This window comes from Camelina sativa, chromosome 1 (genome assembly GCF_000633955.1).
Source record: "Camelina sativa cultivar DH55 chromosome 1, Cs, whole genome shotgun sequence".
Classification (NCBI taxonomy): Eukaryota; Viridiplantae; Streptophyta; class Magnoliopsida; order Brassicales; family Brassicaceae; genus Camelina; species Camelina sativa.
The window spans coordinates 11,062,388-11,069,200 of record NC_025685.1 but is presented as its reverse complement, the minus strand read 5'-3'; positions in this window follow the sequence as shown (position 1 = coordinate 11,069,200).

Genomic DNA, 6,813 nt, shown 5'->3' with positions numbered 1-6,813 from the left:
GCACCGATTCACTCCCGTTTCAATTGGTTTTCATACATAAATGATAGATCTAAGCTATAGCATACTATTATAGATCAAAGAAGAAAAATTCATTCATTTTTTTGGTTTTCCTATTTATACATCAGTCTTCTTAATGGCCAGAAAATGTGCCGACTTAGTCAACAGGTACATAATGACCCAAATAATGTCAAATGTTTGAGGCACTAACAATCCTACCACGAAATTCATAGTTATCATATCCCACTTCCACTCTGGAATGAGAAGACTCTTCAGTAACACACCTGGGACCTGATGGTCAGCCGTCACTAGCTGGCACATATCACACCTCGCGACCCAACTAGCTACATCCTTCTTCATCCCGACCCAGTGATAGTACCTCTTGAGATCACGGTACATCTTAGTCACTCGTGGATGAATAGAGAACATGTTTGCATGAGCCTCCCTCAAGATCTCTTGCCTCAACTCCTCATCTGTGGGCACACAAATCCGCCCGTGCACCAAAATAATACCATCCGCTGAGACCTGATACTCTGAATCAACATCCTTAGAGGCATTCACCAGCCCCACATCCTTCTCCTGAGCCAACCGCACCCTGCACAGAAGATCTCCTCTATCAACTACCACCAAACCCAACGGCTCATGAGAAACCGTACACAAACTCAACGCACTGATCTCTCCTACCAGAGACTCTGTATCCTGTTCCTGAGCTGAAGACGCCCTGCTTCCGGCTTAGAGCATCTGCAACCAAGTTAGCCTTACGAGGGTGATAAGCTATCTCTAAATTATAATCTGTCACCAGCTCCATCCACCGCCTCTGCCTCAGGTTCAGCTAAGGGCTAAGTGAATATATACTTCAGGCTCTTATAATCTATAAACACCTATTCTTTTGCACCATAAAGATAAGATCTCCAAATCTTCAGGGCAAAAACTACAGCAGCCATCTCCAAGTCTTGAGTAGGATAATTATCCTCATGATTCCGCAACTGTCGCGAAGCGTAGGCAATCACCTTCCCATGCTGCATCAACACACACCCCAAAATAACTCTGGATGCTTCTGTATATACCACATAGGGGTTTCCCTGCTCTGGCAATGCCAATACTGGCGTAGTAGTCAACATCTTCTTTAAGCTTGCAAAGCCCTCCTCGCACTTCTCTGACCAGACAAAAGGAACATCCTTCCCTGTCAACTAAGTCATCGGACGTGCCTTGCTTGCAAATCTCTACACAAATATCTTGTAATAACCTGCCAACCCAAGGAAACTCCTGATCTCTGTGGTATTTTGCGGTCTAGGCCAATCCCTGATGGCCTGAATCTTCTCTGGATCTACATAAACCCCCTCTACAGAAACAATATGACCCATAAAACCCATCTCACGCTGTCAGAAACTACACTTGCTCAACTTAGCAAACAATTTCTGCTCCCGCAGCTTCTCCAGAACTGCCCTCAAATGTACTGCATGCTCCTCAGGACTCTTAGAATAAACTAAGATGTCATCGATGAAAATGATGATAGACACGTCCAGAAACTCCTAAAACACGTTGTTCATCAATCTCATAAACGCTGCTGATGCGTTAGTCAACCCAAATGGCATCACAACAAACTCATAATGCCCATACCTCATCCTGAATGCAGTCTTCCTGAAAACTGCCTCATCTATCAGAATTTGATGATAACCCGACGCCCGATCTATCTTGGAGAACCAAGTAGCAGCTCTCAACTGATCCAACAACTCATCGATCCTGGAAAGAGGGTACTTTTTCTTCACAGTGACCCGGTTCAGACCCCTATAATCAATACACAAGCGGAAACTCCTGTTCTTCTTCTAAACGAATAACACCGGCGTTCCCCACGGTGATACACTAGGACGAATGAATCCCTTGTTCAACAGATCTTCCAACTGCTTCTTCAGCTCTGCCATCTCTGCTGGAGCCATCCTGTAAGGAGCCTTGGATAACGGCGTCGTCCCCGGTTTCAGTTCAATCGTGAAAGGATCAGACCAAGATGGTGGTAACCACTACAATGACTAGAACACATCCTCAAACTCCTCAACAACCTGAATCCTGCTAACCGTAGACTCCCCACTGACTCCAGCATCGATCTAGTAACCAAATAAGCCTCACGACCCTGAAGTCGGTCTAACTCCCTCAAAAAACCACTTCTCTCATGGACGCTCAAACTCCACTCTACCACGATGACAATCAAGACGAACCATATGACGATGCAACCAATCCATCCCTAAGATAACATCATATAGATCCATTGGGCTGATAAGCAAATCCGTTGGTCACGCCTCCCCTGCGATCTGAATATCAACTCCCCTCGCTCGTCCAATGACCCTTAGGAACTTGCCTTCCGCAACTCTGTCAACTCTCGCTCGCTCTCTGAGATTTCCTCTGATATCGGCACTCTCTGCACACTCCGGTGTAATGAAGCTATGAGTAGCTCCAGAATCGAACATAACTTGAGATAGGGATGTCGTGGTGGGTAAAAAAACCCAGCCCAGCCAAAACCCAAAAAAAACCTGAATTCAATAAACCCGAATGAGTTTTTAGTCTTCTGGGTAAACCCGTGGGTACCCAAATTTTTTGTCTTATGTGATGTATTTTGTATTTTACATTATATATTTTTGTGTCCTTTGCCTTTTGGTACTGAATGTGATATATATTATGTAGTTTGTGTATTTTATTATATTTGTGACAATTTTAAATTCATCTAATTTATCTTAATTATGAGTTTATAATAGAAACACGAAAAGCCAAATATTTGTTATTAGACCTGTGTAGAAAATGTCTTTTAAAATAACTGTTGAACTGAAGTTAAAAAATAAAACAAATAATAATAAATAACTGTTGAATTCTAACAAAAACTGAAAAAATCCATTTTTCAAAGGTTTACACGTGTCATTTGCATCTCTTTTTTTTATTTTTTTTCTGATACAAAACCCGACGGGTACCCATTACGCAGTAGGGGAAACCCATGTGAGACTTTAATTATATGGGACCGACCCGTTTTAAACCCGCGTTTTTTTAACTTAAAACGTGAGACCTAAACAAGCCCACCAACAACGTCTCTACACAAACCTCGTGTGTTGAGAACCTAACATTTTATCACAAACAAAACATAAAATCTGAATCTACTGAAATTCACAAAGAAAAGATACCAGAAATTATACCTGTGATCGCACCAGCACTGGTTCCACCAATCTCCACGGTTGTGTACACCCATGGCGCCTGCTCAATCTGTGCCACCTGCTGCACTCCAGACTGCACTACATTCTGCACCGCTGCTGCTGCCATCTGCTGCAACTTGGGGCACTTGGGCTTGATGTGCCCATGCTCCCTGCAATGATAGCATACACGAACCACTGCCGTCAGAGTACTCTTCTGGGAACAGCTAGCAACCTTGTGATCCATGCTCCCACACCCGAAATACCCTGCACCACTCGGCGTCTGCGTAGCCTCCCACCACCATTGGTGTCGATCGACACCCATCCCCAAAACTTACATTTTGATTCGCGGATGTTACATTACCTAATTGCGAATGGATGTTGTTGCTAATTAGGTGATCAGTGAAATGATTAGTCAGTGGAAGTGGATTAGTCATATCATTGAGTTCCATGTTCTAGGATGGTGCTTAATTCTACATTTTCATCATTGCATGATTGTTAATACATTCTATTGATAGTTAAACTCATGGTCCAATGCTTTATCTTTATTTTCTTTTTTTTTGCATTTATTTCATTTTAATCAAAAAAAAACATAAAAATCATTTGCTCTCAATTAGTTTAAATCTCGCATCTCTATTGTTGTAATCTTGATTCTTCGTGGGATCGACATCTAAAATATTTATGTGATAAGATGGTTGATGCAATTTATATATTATTAATTAATATATAAACACATAGATCAAATTATATTATAATATTTTATGAAAGTGATTACGAAACAATTAACGGTGAATTTTGTCAACAATAAATTGATGGATTTTGGAATTTATAATTGTATTTCGATAAATATATTACTACAATACTAGGTAAACGACCTGCGCCTCGCACGAGATTATATGTTATTGAAAATCATTTCATATTTTTTTTTATATATATATATATATTTTTTTTCAACCAAACATTATATAAATTTAAACAGAACCCCAAGATTGGTAGCCCAAATGGGAGGGTAAGAGTTTACAAAAGAAATTTCAGAGATTAACGATCTTGAAGAACAGGCGAGACAATCAGCCCCAACATTAGACTCACGGGAAATCCTAGTCAAAGTGAAGGAGGGCAGGGAGGATCTGAGCAAAGAGAAATCTTCCAGCATATTCGAGAAAGTGGTACTGGTTAAATTTGGGTTTGATCGGAAGTGGATTTCATGGATCATGTGGTGTGTTTCATCTGTATCGTATAGTTCTGATGAATAGTCAGCCTAGGGGGTCTATTATACCACAGAGGGGTTTACGCTAAGGGGATCCTTTGTCTCCGTATTTATTCATTCTTTGTACCGAGGTTTTGATAGCAAATATTAAAAAGGCAGAACGAGAGAAGAAATTATCCGGAATCTCGATCGCTCAAGCTAGTCCAACTGTGTCCCACTTACTGTTCGCTGATGATAGTCTATTTTTTTGTAAGGCAGACGAGTCTGAATGTCGGACGGTAATGGAGATAATAGGTAACTATGGTAAGGCCTCTGGGCAAGAGGTAAATCTGACGAAATCTTCAATTATGTTTGGTAAGAAGGTTCCATCTCAGATCAGATCTCAGATTAATTCAGTTATTGGTATTTCTACAGAGGGAGGGATGGGTTCTTATTTGGGTATTCCTAAAAGCCTTCAAGGTTCGAAAAATAAAATGTTTAGTTATGTAAAGGATCGGTTGGATGACCGAGTGAATGGTTGGTCTGCAAAGTATTTATCAAAAGGTGGTAAGGAAATTATGATTAAATCGGTGGCCCTAGCACTTGCTACTCATGTTATGTCGTGCTACAAATTGCCACAGGATTTAACGTCCAAACTCACGAGTGCTATTTCCACCTTTTGGTAGAAGTCAAACGATAGAGCTCGAGGTATGCATTGGGTGGCCTGGGATAAATTGTGCAAAGATAAAAGCGAAGGAGGTCTAGGTTTTAGAGCTCTGGAACAATTTAATGATGCCATGTTGGCTAAACAGTTTTGGCGCTTAATTCATTCCCCAGATTCCTTAATGGCTCGGGTTATGTGTGGTCGTTATTTTAGAAATAAACATCCCATTATGGCCACAAAGCCATATAATCCCTCCTTTGCCTGGAGGAGTATTTACTCAACTAAGGAATTGGTGGAGCAAGGGGCGAGGTGGACGGTAGGATCTGGCAGTTCTATTTCGGTTTGGCGTGATCTGTGGTTACCGGATACTCGACCACGACCAGCTAATGGTCGGGGGAGATTATTGCATCCGAACTTGATGGTTAATCACTTAATTAACCCAATTACGAAGGATTGGCATTTGCCTATCCTTGAAGAATTTATGGATCCTGTGGATATAAAGCTTATACGGAGTATGACGGTCAGCAGAACTTATAAACCGGATCGCTTAATTTGGCATTTTACTAAATCAGGGAAGTATTCGGTGAAGTCAGGTTATCAGCTTGCTCGGGAATTAATTGCGGAAGTTGACTACGGGCCCAAGTGTAGTGCCCTTCGGGCACAATAATGGAAACTTGATGTTCCCTGAAGATTCAACACTTTTTGTGGCTGGTTACCTTTGGTACTCTTCCAGTTTTGGAACGACTCGCATATCGGGGCGTCCGATGTGATACTCGGTGTAAGAGATGTGAGTCTGCAGCTGAGTCTATAAATCATGCTCTTTTTGCGTGCCCTCGTGAAGGATATGGGAGATATCTCCTGTAACTTTAGATCCGGAGTGTTTTCTGTACGCCTCAATCTATGTGAACTTAGATTTTATTTTTTGGCGGACATCATCTCAGTCGGATGTCGCAGATGTAGCTGTCCATCTCCCATGGATCCTATGATCAGTTTGGAAAGATAGGAATAAAAAGGTTTTCCAGGGGGTAGAGGGCGAACCGAGTGATGTTTTAAATCAGGCGGCTAATGATAAAATCCTCTGGGATGAGGTCAAAATCCTTTCGGAGAGTTACACCTAGCCTCCGCCACTTTTGGAGGATAGGCAGTCTTCTGTACGTTGTCAAGTTGATGGTTCGTGGAAAGGTTCAGATCCTTTACAGGGTTTGGGTTGGTGGTATTGTAATGGTGACGATTCGACGATTCTACTGGGAGCAAGAAGTTTACGACGTGGTCCTACCCCCTTACATGCGGATTTACACGCTCTTATCTGGGCTATGGAGGCTCTTTTGGCGGCTGGAGTTGATTGTCAAGCCTTTGAGACGGATTGTGCAAAGTTGATTGTAATGATGCAGACATCCGATGATTGGCCCGCTTTCTCGAATATTTTTTGATATTTTTTATATAATTCATATAATTTATTTGACATATGAATTATTTCTTTTGCCAATTTTTTTAATTGATTTTGAATAGTTTATTATTATCATGTACTGGGTTATTGTCGTTGCAATTGGGCATTTGTTATTCGATTTTATCACCTAAACTAACATTAAATAGTTTATTATTATTTTCTACTGTGAAAGGTTTCAAGTCACAAAACATTGTTGAAAGAAGTCACGAAAAAATAAAAGATAGAGTGTTTGTAAATTGTGATTTTGTTTGTTTGGTGAACTGGGGGAAATGATGGTGATTCGAAATAAATGTATATAAGAGTAGTAATTTCAATTAGGATTTTTTTTTTTTTTTTTTTTTTTTTAAAA